The following is a 13,411-nucleotide window of genomic DNA, read 5'->3' as shown; positions in this document are numbered from 1 at the left end:
GGCATGACTACATTCCAATAAAACTTTACAAAACGAGGTGCCAGCTGGCTTTGGCCCAAGGGCCATAGTTTGCTGAGCCCTGCTCTAGAGGGAAGGCTGCCCTGTCCCCATGCTCCTCCATGTTGGAGACAAGAGGCTGCGCCATCTTCTTGACTGAACCTCACTCCTGCAATGCTCTTCCTCCTTTCACTGCCAACCTTCGTGAAATGGCGTGACACAGTCACACTCTCCACGTCCCTCCACATCTTCCTCTGAAGAGGCTCTCCCTGAAGTTGCCAACAGCCCCCATGTTGTTGGTTCACCATTACCCCTCCATGGAGGCTGACCTTGGGAGCAGCCCCTCCTCAACACTCTCTACTCTTCTCACTTGGGACAACTCTCGGCTGGTCCCCTCCCTCACCTCTCCCTGCTTCTCCTCAGAGTTTGTCACTGGCACCCACCTACCTCCCCCAGACCTCCTAACTCCTGGCATTGCCCAGGGTCCTGACCGCCTCCTTCTGTCTCCCTCCACATTCCCCGGCCACCCTGGCCACCTCTAAAGCTTCAGCACCCACTCTCATGCCAGGGACCTGTCACTTTTTTTTTTGCAGCTGGCCGGTAAGGGGATTAGAACCCTTGACCTTGGTGTTGCAATGCTGCGCTCTAACCAACTGAGCCAACCGGCCAGCCCTTACTCTCGTTTCTAGACTCAACTGCTTTCTTCCCCTTCCAGGAATCCCCCACCAGACCCCTGGAGCTCCCTGAATTGCCCAAGTGTGCCAGGTTCTTTCATGCCTCTGACTTAAGAAAGGGCCACTCTGGTGTTTACATGCTTTTCCCTTTCTCTGCCCAGTGAACTCTTAGTCTTCCTTCAAGTCCCAACTGAAATATCAGCCTCTGAGAACCTCTTCTCTAACCGTCCCTCTTAGAGGATCCCATAGCACTTACACGTAGCTTCACTGCAGCCCATTAAAATATATATCGACTGCCAACTAGACGCCTGGCCCCATAACATGTGCTTTCACACACACAGCCTCACTTACCCTTGAGGAATAATCACCTCTGTCCCCACAGATGAGAAAATGAGGGGCCCAGAAATGGCACCCCCAAAGTCACCTAACCCGAAGGTGTCAAGGGCAGGAAGTGTGCCAGATTCATCTGGTTCCAGAGTCCCCTCCTTGTGCTCTGCACCCCATTACTTCTATATGACACAGCCTCCCACCCCCAGCACCCGGAGCTACAGCCATCTGTCCACATCTCTGCACTCACCTAACACTTCTTTAGAACCTAACCTGGTACATGACACATGAACCTGAGCCCCCACTAAACAACTTCCGGATTCAAGCATGCCACAGCCACTTGTAGGGGTCCCCTTCAGCTTGTCCCTTCACAACGCCACCTACCTTTCTGGGTCTGTCGGTGTCCCGTGACTTTTCCCTTAGCCAGTCGATGGTGTGGAAGTCCACATTATGTCCGCACATCGGGGAATGGCTCATCGAGAAAATCCATCAGGTTTCCAGTGCCACTCATCGCTCCTGCATTGACCAGGCTAGTTACACCTGAGAGAGAAAAACGGTCATGGAAAAGGTGAACAGGACATGTACACGGACATGGCAGAAGATAACCCATGGGCTCTATTTTCTTACACAACCAGAAGTTATCTCAGCATAGGCATCTCTGCTGTAGTAACATATATACACAGTCAGTTCTCATTATAGGTAGAAGATGTGTTCTATAAAGACACTTCAGACACTACATTAGCAAAAACTCAATGACCGCTCCTAGAGGAATACAGGGTTAGGGCCCTGAGAGCCTCTGCTCACATTCTCGTCAACAAATCAATACATAACCTTGTATCTCATGTTTCTGTCTACAGACACTGTAGTTAATAGATAGTGCTCAGTCATTAACATTGAACTCATGGCCAACAGCACTACCACTCACGTCTGGGTGAAGCTTCTCCGACACATGTATTCTCTCCATAAAACACAGCACAGCCTTCCTGCACGTGGGAACACTAGACAGCACTTCATCACTCAGTTTCAGGGCCATTTTAAACAGCAACATTACCAAGCAAAAAGCACAAAAATGTGAAAAATGTGGCACTAAATAGAACACAGAAAGGACACTTGTTTAAAGCATGAGACTGAAAACAAGAAGGCAGAGCGTTGCCTTCTTCGACCTCAGCGAGGAACATGCACTTCTGGCAACTCAATTTTTTGCCACTGTGCACGTGCACATGTCTGTGAATGACCTTGAAAGCACCACAAGTATTGATTCGGAGGCTACAGATAAATTTGAGTGAGCAGGCAAATTAGCAAATACGAAATCCAAAAATGAGGAGCAACTAGATACATTTCTGAGAAGTCCCGCATCCTGCAAAAGCAAGGTGTCAAAATGAGAGTGTCGAGGGCTAATAGGATTGACGCATACCACTCAAAATCAAATAATTGTAGCCAAACTGGTAACTGGTTCCCCTGGGAGATAAGTGGACCACTCGGGCAGACAGTCTATGTGGTTGTCATCGCAGATATTCATAATGCACAGCACCAGTGGAGTGAAGATGCTTCTGGGAGCCAAGGCAATCTGCAGATGGCAGCGGCCCTCTGCACTCCTGGCGCCACCACGGACATGGATAAGGGAGGTAGGAAAACCCGTCAGGAGCCAAGAGCCATGCAAGGCTGGAGGCACACTGCCCTGGGCAAGGAGCTCTGGGCACAGACGCTCATTTTTAATTCTTCTTGAAATACAGTCAGAAGGGCTCTTGCTGCCAGGGTAGTAGCAAAGGTGAATGTCTCTTCCTTTCCTGTCTGAGATCACAATTCCACTCGCACTATTCCAGCTCCCCTTGCCTGGAAAACAATTGCAAGTGAACCAACACATCTGCCAGGCTCTCTTGCCATCAGAGCCTGATTTACAGATCCCGTGGGAGCTAATCTGGAGCAGGCCAGTGCTCACCACCAGTTAGCAGAAAGAATAACATGCTCCTACAGAGACCGGAGGTTGAAATATGCACTAAATAAAAACTACTTTGGTAAAGAGCATGGGAATTTGAATTATAGGATGAGGGCCACAAAAGTGCCAAAATAGATGGTTAAAAAGTTGAAGGGTGGTTATAAAAATATCTGAGTGCGGACTTCTCATTGCTTTTGTATTTCTATATCTGGAGGACTCAGTCATGACCTGACGACGCTGGATTTTAATCAAATTGAAAAGTCGCTATGGGCAAAGTAATCACCTTCCAAGCAATAAAATGGCCACAGTGATAGATTTATTGACCGTCCGTGCAACTCGGCTGCTTTAAAACTTTAAAAGTTTGAGGTTTGAGGAGTGCCAAGTCCAAAACTACACCCATTGATGAGTATCCAGGGAAGAGGCGCATTGCATAAGGCAGGAGCAGCCAATAACAGAACCAGTAATATAAGGGAAGGGGTCAAATTAGAGAGCAAAGATTTCATTCTCATCTCTACAAAAACAAGATGGTAATAACCTATTACATGTGGTAAAGAAAATCTCTGATGGGAAAAATAAGATGACAGGCTATTGGCCCACAGTGGGAGCTCTCATCAGAAAAACCCAGCTGGCAATAGAATAATTGAAGAGACCTGGATATTGTATTTGCTGCCTGAAATTTAACCAAACCTCTAGTCAAACAACTACTCCAGGCAATAATGCTTGAGATAAAAATTCGCTCTGGAGAAAATTACATCTTTAAACTTTGATGGAGCATGTTATGATCGTGATGATTAGACACATAATTGGTAGAGGAAAGTAAACATGATATAATCTGCAGAGCCTCGGGGGCTTTCCTGGGGGCCTGGAAGGAAATGGTGATGTCATGTCTGAAATTGGAGTTAAGAGATGACCAGAACAGAGACAGTGCAAGAAGAGAACACCCGGGTGGGAAAATGGGAAGGACTCTATTTGGGATCCACCTGGGAGGTGAAATGGATGGAGAACTAGAATCCAGCCAGGCAAGGGAGGGAACTCCAAGGATTTGCTAACTGAGAAATGAACTGAAACTCTGTATGTTCAATAAAGTACAAGGAACAACCCCAAATGGATGCAAACAGTCATTTGCAACTTACAAGGGAGCCCTTGAACCTCCCACCTGTTTTAATTTCTTCTCTCCAACAAGAATATTTCTGCTGGCAGATGACACCTGCACTTACGTCCTCAAGGCCATGGGTTCAAGGAAGAACAGCATCCTACAGCCTGGATCTAAGATTTCTACTTGGCCTGGATCATTTAGGTCAGGGCTCAGGAAACTGCAGCCCATGGGCCGAACCCAGCCTGCTGCCCGGTTTGTAAATAAAGTTTTACTGGCACACAAGCATATCTACTTGTTTACATATTGTCTATGGCAGCGTTCACGTTACAACAGCAGGGTTGAGTAGGTACGACAAAGACCATATCACCCACAAAGGCTGGAATGTTCACCATCTCGCCCTTTACAGAAAAAGTTTGTTAACCTCTGATCTCTGCAGCAGACCACAAAAGTGGCCCATATTCTCTAGCCCTCCCTGTCTTCACTGCCTTTTCAATGCGACTTTCCTGCTCCTCTTCATTAAGAGGGAGTCTATTCTCTACTCCTGTGTCATGCAATAGAAGTGACAGTACACATGAATTGAGCCTAGACCCCAAGTGGCGGTGCAGCCTCTGCTCTTTTCCTGGGGCCTCTGTTTCTACCATGAGAAGAAGCCTCACTAGAAGGCTGGAAGTTGAGAGGCCACAGGGAGCTGAGTTGGGTCACCTCAGCTGATGCCATCCCGGATCATCTCGGCCCATCTGACCAAGATTTCTAAGTGAGCCCAGCCAAGATCCGCAGCTTTGGCCCAGTCAAACCACACAGCAGACCCACAGACTTGTGAGGACAAAGTGGTTATTGTTTTAAGCCACTGAGTATTTCAAAGGAGTTGTTATACAGCAGCATCATAACAATGGACAACAGATAGAATGTACTTGGGCTCTGGGAGAGGAGAAAGGACGACAGGGTAGAAGGAGTGGAGTAGCAAGGGGTGACGAAGCTATCAGAAGAGACAGGATGGACCAGAACGCGCCCTAGTCCACGCCGGAGGCATCCTGCCTGACAATATTACATCTCTCTTACCACAGCCATTATTTACATTTGCTTACAAAGGAACTCTGGAAGATGTGCAGGACACCTAGGTCCTTATCCAATCCCTTAAGGGAAGAAAGTCTCTGTATGTTTAGTCTCCCAGCATGAAGACCCAAAGAGGCTAGGGTCAGCCTTCAACAGCAGTTGCTAACGACCGAACCTGTCCAATGAAACCCACTTCAGCCAGCGCCAGTGATGACAAGGCTGTGTTATTATGACACCATCAATGATGTCATTTGTGACTGATTCTGAAGGCAACTCTGATTGGGCTGGCTCACCTTCAGAGCAGGGATCTCTACCATTTAAAGGAAACCTGGGGCTGACCAGTTAGCTCAGTTGGTTAAAGCACGGTGGTGATAACACCGAGGTCTGGGTTATCTGCTGCCAACACCATAACACCATGGCTCAGACAGTATCAATAGTCTTATCACTCTCTCCCCTGGTACTAGGGTTTGACTGGGCTCAAAGGAGCTGGGGATGGAAGATTTAATAGCTAGAGACTAGAATAGCTGGGGCTCCCCAGGCATCTCTCTCTCCATGTGGCATCCCACATGGTCCCTCCAGCACGGCAGCTTTGGGTGGCAGGACTTCTTACCTGGAGGCTCTCAGCTCCAAAGCCAGCGTTGAGAGAGAGACCAGGGAGAAGCTGTGTCATCTTGCATGACTGAGCCTCAGAAGTTAGGCAGTGTCTCTTTGCCACATGCTGTCCCTCGAGACAGTCACAATAGCCCACCCAGGTTCAAGGGGAGAGGAAGTAGACTCCACCTATTGATGGGAGAATGGCAAACCTCTACAAGAGCATCCGTAAATCAAAAATATTTTTGTGGCTATTTTTGAAAAATACAACTAACCACTCAACTTACGAAAAATCTCGGCAAATACAGAAAAGTATCAAAAGGAAAATAAGGATTACCTGTCATCACACTCTAGATAGAGAACTGCTACAACCTGTTGCTATGTTTTCTACATAGATATATTTTTTAACAAATTGGGGTTATAATACATCTGGTTTTTCCCTCTATATTTTGAGCATTTATCATGAGATGCAAAATTGCATAGTGATTCAAAACACACACTCTGGGGCAGCACTGCCCGGGTTCAGATCTCACACTCTGCCACTTACTAGCTGTGTGGCCTTAGACAAGCTGCTGAAAGAATGAGTGTGGTGGACCGCAAGAACCACCAGGGCCAAAGAGTAGCCTGAACACTCAGGTGACTTCATCCATGACAGGACACTGCAAGGAGAGCCTTTCTGATGTCATATGCTGGACGTATAAACCACCTCCTTTGCTGTCCCTGCGAGCTACTGCACATCAAAGGTAATGCTGTCACTGACCCAGGCGCTACAGGACATGAGGGCAGCCTCCACATCCCCCATCTTGAGACACTGTAATGACACCTTACGATGTGACCCTACCAGACCAGGCTTCTTTGATAAACAAGGGCCCACCCTGGACCCAGCACAACATTGCGGCTAAAGAAGTTAGATGCACGGTCCAGCTCACCTGGTCACCCAGGTCACAGTGCTTCTGACCGACCAGCTCTAAATTGGGGCTTTCATGTCCCCTTCTCAGTTTTGATTAATTTGTTAGAATTACTTGCAAAACTCAAGAAAACACTTTTACCACTTGATTATATTAAATATTATGAACAATACGGATGAACAGCCAGATGAAGAAATGTGTAAGGCGAGGTCTGGAAGGGTCCTGAGTGCAGGTGCTTCTGTCCCCATGGAGTTGGGGTGTGCCACCCCGCCAGCACGTGGATGTGTTTGCCAACCCAGAAGCTGTCTGAATACTATACTTTGGGGATGTTTATGGAGGTTTCATCACATAGGCAGGATTTTATTAACTCAGTCTCCAGCCCTCTCACCCTCCAGGCTTCTAATCATGGCTTGGTCTTTCTGGTGACCATCCCCCATCTAGGAGCCCACCAAGAGTTGCCTTGTTAGGACAAAAGACACTCCCATCACCCAGGAATTTCCAAGGGATTAGGAGCTCTGTGTCAGGAGCTACAGCCAAAGACCAAAGATAAGAAAAAAAGATTCTCCTAGCACCCCCATTGCTCAGGAAATTCCAAGGGTTTTAGGAATTCTGTGCCAGGATCTGGGAAGAAACCAAATACAAACTCCTCCATGTAACACAAAATCACAGTTCCTGACCCTGCTCACCTCGAATCTTTCTTCTCCAATGAGATGCACAGCATGCAGGAGACAGAGGAATAAATTTACCTTTGAGTGTCATTTATATGAGTGGTTCTTAACCCAACTTCAAATTTACATTATCTAAAGAGCATTGTATTTGTTTGTTTTCTGTTGCTTATAACAAAATACCTGAATCTGGGTAATTTATAAAGAAACAAAATTTATTTCTTACAGTTTTGGACGCTGGGAAGTACCCGGTCCAGGGGACACATCTGGTGAGCGCAATGCAGTGTGTCACACAGTGAGAGACATGGCATGTGCGACAGAGAACTAACCTGCTCTGTCACTCTCCTGATGAAGCCATCAGAACCAGCCCATTGCTCCATGAATGGATCAATCTGTTGACGAGGGCACGGTCCTCACAATCTAATCACCTCTTAAAGGCCTCACCTATCAAATACCGTGATTGAATTTCCTACCCTCTTAGCACTGTCAAAGTGGAGATTAAGTTTCTAGTACATGAAACTTGGGGGGTGGCACATTCAACTCATAGCAAGCATTTAAGAAATGCTGCACCATAGACCAATTAAGTCCGAATCCCTGCATGATGTCCCCGGCCAGGGTGGAGATACACTGGCTTACACGACTCCATCTTGCTCACAATCACCAATGAATATTTGTTGATCATTTCAACCTCTTCATGATGCTTGGGCAAATATTCCTTGACCCTGGAAACTAGAAACGTTGGGGTTTGTAAAGGAGAGAGAAAAGTGGAATAGCTACAAATGCCCCTGTATTATTCCCTTGGAGTGGGGTGGGGAGTGGGTGTGGGAGTAAGGGTTTACTTTCTGCCTACCAAAAATCCTTGCTATTTGTGTTGAATAGCTTCCTTCGCTCAGTTTCCATAGCTTTCTCTCTGTGTCCCACCAGCGAGTGAATCTGCTGGGTAGAGGCGATTTGTTATGTATTGCTCCCCTGCGGTTAACTCTTGGCACCGAGCATCTCACTTAGCTCTTGTAGTGCTCTCTGTGTGTGCCTGGGCTACCATAACAGCAGCACAGGCTGGGGCTTCAACAACAGATATTTATTTTGTCTCAGCTCTGGAGGCCAGAAGTCCCAGGTCCAGTTCTCGCAGGGTTGGTTTCTGATGGAGACTCTCTTCCTGACCTGCAGATGACACACCCTGCTGCATCCTCACAAGGTGGAGAGGAGAGCTCTGGTGTCTCCTCCTCTTCTTATAAGGGTACTAGCCCTGTTGGATTAGGGCCCCCCACCTTTATGACCTCATTTAAACTTTATCACCTTTTCACAGGCCCTATCTTCAAGTACGGTCACATTGGGAGTTAGGGCTTCAGCTTATGAATTTTGGGGAGACACAATTCAGTCTGTCGCATTCCACCCCTGGCCCCCCACAACTCATAACCGTCTCACATGCAAAATGTATTTATTTCATTCTGACAGACCCAAAACTCTTAACTCATTCCAGCATCAACTCTGAAGTCTAAAGTCCACAGCCTCATCTAAATATCATCTGAATCAGATATGGGTGACACTTGAGGTATGATTTATCCTGAGGCAAGATTCTTTTCCCTCCATGAACCTGCAAAACCAGACAAATTATGTGCTCTTAAAATACAGTGGTGCAGTGGTGGGACAGGCATGGATAGACACTCCCATTGCAAAAGGGAGGGATAGGACAGAAGGAGGGGGTGACGAGTCTCAAGCAAGTACGAAACCTAGCAAGGCAAATGCCGTCAGCTCTTAAGGCTGGGGAACAAGCCTCTCTGGCCTGATGCCCAGATTTCCCGGCTCACTGGTGGGGCAGCATCACCCTCATGCCTCTAGGGGGTGCCCCCATTGTCTCTGCGAGGGCCCTGCCCTCTGCAGCTGAGGAGGGAACAGCCTTGTTCCCTGGCCCTGTGGTAGGAGCAGCAGCCCCGTGGTCTCTGAATCGCCTTCAGCGTCATTCCTCAGTTTTCTTAAAGAATAGTGCATGTGCTCATCTGAATATCTCCGTGGTCACATCCTGTAGAGTCAAAGAAGTCCAGCAGTCTTCTTTCATTCTGTCCCAATTTCTCTGTCCCCTGCAGTTCAAACTGGCAGTCTCTCTGCTGGTATGATTCCATCTCTATTCCTGGCTTCTGCTGAGATGGCTGGTTGACATCATGGGGAACCACTTCATGGAGCGACTGTCCAGCCACCCCCTTGGTGTTCTCTCCAGAACAAGCTTCCTCATTTTCCACATCCCTCTCTCTGTCCCTTTGTTCGTCCTCCATCCCTCCATCCATCCTTCAGTCCATCCATCCTTCGGTCCATCCTGTCATCCCTCCCTCCATCCATCCTTTCTCCCCCCATTCCTCCAGTCCTCCATGCGTCTGAACATAGTACACTCCAGGGTCTGTGCTAGGTCCTGGTGCACAAGACCTCTGTGATCCTTGACTTCGTGGTGTGCAGAGTCTGGGGGGGGGGGTGGTGCATCAGAAGACACTTGTCCTTCCGTGAAGATTCAGAGCACAGTCTTGGGATCAGGATTGCGTGGGCTTGTGGGGAGGCTGCCTCTCCAGGGAAAGGGAGCTATGGGTGCCTGGAGGGAGAAGATCCTTTGAGTTAAGGTCATTTCCGGGCTTTGGCACTGGGCTGCTGATTTGGAGGATGCAAAGCCGAAAGACCTGTGTTCTTGCAGTCTCCTTCTCTGTGATTGGATTGCTGGGCTACAGTGTCCAAAAGTCAGGCAGGTGTGGCCCTTTGGCTTTCCCTGGTTTCTGGACCTGAGGGTAATTCCTTACTTCTGTCCTGTCCCCTCTGCTGTCATGAAGCAGGCCTCGGGCACTCGAGGTTGCGTCAGCAGAAGGAGCTCACTGTGGAGTTCTGATAAGCAGTGCTCCAGTGATACGGGTGGCTGGGCAGTTCTGCACATAATGACACAGGTCCCAGTTACCTGACGGTTTTCTTTGCTGGCAGCGGCAAACTCTGTTCAGCTGGCCTCAGGCACCCAGTGCTGCTGACTCGCTCTTAGGGATTTGCATTGACAAGTTTGAGAGAACAAATGCATTTCAGAAAAATGGTGCGCCGCGTGTTCTAACTGTCGCTTTCAGTTTTGGAGGCGGCGGGCTGTTGTGCTTTTGTTTTGACTGTCCAGTGGTCCTGTTGGCCTGACCTCGGCTCCCCCTGGCCAGGGCTCAAGGTAGCACTTCTTCCTGCCTCATGGCCATATGCATCAGCACAGAGCAGGAATGCCCACGGGCCGCACGCCCTGCACCAAAATGGACCATGTTCCCCCACCACGGGACGCGCGACCTCCCTCTTTACGGAGCCGGTGCCCAGAGCAGGCTGCGTGCCCTTACCCAGCAGGAGCAGATCGCCACCTCCCTACCCCCGCGGACAGCGTGCCCTCACCCCTCAAGAGCAGGTCCCCCCAATGGGCCACGCATCCTCACCCAGGCACTAAGATGTGGAGCCCTAACCGTACATGGAGCCGGTTCCCATCCCGAGGATCACACATCCTTCCACTGCACGGTGCAAGTCCACCCGCACCTTCAACCCACACGACTTGCATTGAAGAGGGACATCAGACATCATAGCATCACAGAGATGGGTATCATAGAGGACATCACAGACAGTAGCGTCTCAGAGAAGGGTTCACGGAGGGACGTGCTGGGTTACAACATAGAGAGCAGTATCATAGAGAGACTTTATACATAATACCATAGAGGAGGGTGTCATCAAGGGACATCATAGGTAATATATGAGAGGGCCGTATTATAGAGAGACTTCACAGATCCTACCAAGGGGGGGTATCATAGAAGAACATCATTCATAACATCATAGAGAGGAGTATCATAGAGGGACATTGTTTATAATACCATAGAAAGGTGTCATAGAGGGGCATTATTAATAATACCATAGAGAGGGATTTCACAGAGGGACATTATTGATAGTACTATAGAGAGGAGCATCATAGAGGGATATCATTGATAATAGCAGAGAAAGGGTGTCATAAAGGGACATTATACATAATACAATAGAGAGGGGTGCCATAGAGGGACATCATACATAATGACATGGAGAGGAGAATCAGAGGGAAATCCCAGGTAATAGCATCATGGAGTGGGGTATCATAGAGGGCATCCTACATAATATCAGAGAGAGAGAGACAGGAATCTTAGAGGGGCATCATAGATAATAGGATCTGAGAGAGGGGTAAAATAGCGGGACATCATACTAGGATCATACAGAAGGGTTTCTTTCAGGGACATAGTAGATAATATCATAGAGAGGGGTGACCTGATGGGACATTATGAATAAGAGCATCATAGAGAAGGTATCGGATAGGGACATCACAGATAATAATGTGGAGAGGATAATCATGGAGGGACAGTATAGATAACATACACAGGGCAGGACACTCCGCAGGCCGCGGGTCCTCCACCCGAACGGAGCATGTCCCACCCCCTCTGGACGCGTGTCCTCACTCTGCACGGACCAGGTCACCCCCGTGAACTGCACGCCCTCACCACGCAGGAGCAGATCCTGCCCCGAGGGCCTCTTGCCCTCGCTCCGCAGGGAGCACTACCCCTCCACGGGCCACAAGCCCTCCCCCAGATGCCTATAAGGTCTGGAGACCTCACCACGCACAGAGTAGGACACCCCGTGGCAGCTGGTCCTCTCCCCAAACGGAGCATGTCTCACCCCAGGGGGACCCGCACACTCAGCCCGCATGGAGCGAGTCCCCTCCACGGGCCACAGCCCTCACGTTTACACCGATGTCTGGAGCCCTCAATGCGCACAAAGCAGGTCCCCTCGATGGTCGCCTGCCCTCACGCCGCATGGAGCGGGATCCCACGCAGGCCGCACGCCTCACCCCGAGATGATAGGTCTTGAGCCCGTCCCCCCACAGAGCAGGAACTCCCGTGACCTGCACACACTCACCCCACACTGAGCAGATCCCCACCGTGGGTCGCACGCTATCACCCGGACAGATAAACTCTGGAGCCCTCAAGGTGCACCGAGCAGGTACCCTGGCCGGACCTGCGCCCTCACCACGCCTGGATCTGGTCCCCTTCGAGGGCCGCACACTCTTACCCTGCAGGAGCATGTCCCGCCGCCCACCCCCTCATCCACGTGAACTCACCTCACACAGAACAGGACCCCCACGGACACCGCGGCCTCACCCCACACGAAGCCTATCACCCTGGACCTCACCGCGCATGATGTGTATCATAGAGACGCATCATAGATAATATCATAGAGAGCCGAATCATAGAAGGGCATTAGAGATAATATCATAGAGACAAGAATCATAGAGGGGCATTAGAGATAATATCATAGAGACAAGAATCATAGAGGGGGAGTATAGATAATATCAGTGAGCGAGATCGTAGCCGGGCATTATGGATAGTATCATACAGAGAGGAATCGTAGACGGGAATTATAGATAATATCATAGAGAGTGGAATTAGAGAGGGGCATTATAGATACTATCATAGAAAGAGGAACCATAGAGGTGCATTACAGATAATATCAAATGAGGCATTATACACAATAAGAGAGAGAGAGGAATCATAGAGGGGCATAATTAGATAATATCATAGCGAGGGTATCATAGAGGGGCATTTTAGATAGTATCATAGACAGCCGAATCATAGAGGGGCATTATAGATAGCATCATAGAGAGCCGAATCATAGAGGTGCATCATAGATAATAGCATGATAGAGAGGGGTGGCATAGAGGGACATCATACATAATGTCATGAAGAGGGTTAATCAGAGGAAAATCGTAGATAATAGCATCATGGAGTGGGGTATCATAGAGGGGCATACTAGATAGTATCAGAGAGAGCGAGAGAGGAATCACAGAGGGGCATTATAGATAATAGCATCATAGAGAGGGGTATCATAGCGGGACATCATAGTAGGATCATACAGAAGGGTTTCGTTCAGGGACGTAGTAGGTAATATCATAGAGAGGGGTGACCTGATGGGACATTATGGGTTAGAGCATCACAGAGAGGGTATCGGAGAGGGACATCACAGATAATGACGTGGAGAGGGGGATCATAGAGGGACAGTATAGGTAACATACATAGAGCAATCAGACAGACATCGTAGATAATGTCATAAAGAAAGGAATCATAGAGGGCCCCCAAGCGGGACACGCACCCTCACTTGGA

The 13,411-nt window shown here is 48.8% G+C and overlaps 1 protein-coding gene and 1 pseudogene across 1 annotated transcript in view; one reads left to right on the top strand and one right to left on the bottom strand.

The window, feature by feature from the left end:
- LOC134367016 (H(+)/Cl(-) exchange transporter 4-like) overlaps positions 1 to 1,521 on the bottom strand; it is a 28,697-nt pseudogene extending 27,176 nt beyond the window's left edge.
- LOC134367164 (G-protein coupled receptor 143-like) overlaps positions 1 to 13,411 on the top strand; it is a 248,805-nt gene that overhangs the window by 49,548 nt on the left and 185,846 nt on the right. The window lies entirely within an intron of this gene.

Source organism: Cynocephalus volans, chromosome X, assembly GCF_027409185.1.
Source record: "Cynocephalus volans isolate mCynVol1 chromosome X, mCynVol1.pri, whole genome shotgun sequence".
Classification (NCBI taxonomy): Eukaryota; Metazoa; Chordata; class Mammalia; order Dermoptera; family Cynocephalidae; genus Cynocephalus; species Cynocephalus volans.
The sequence above is the reverse complement of the archived record's forward strand: the minus strand, read 5'-3'. Positions and strand labels throughout refer to the sequence as shown.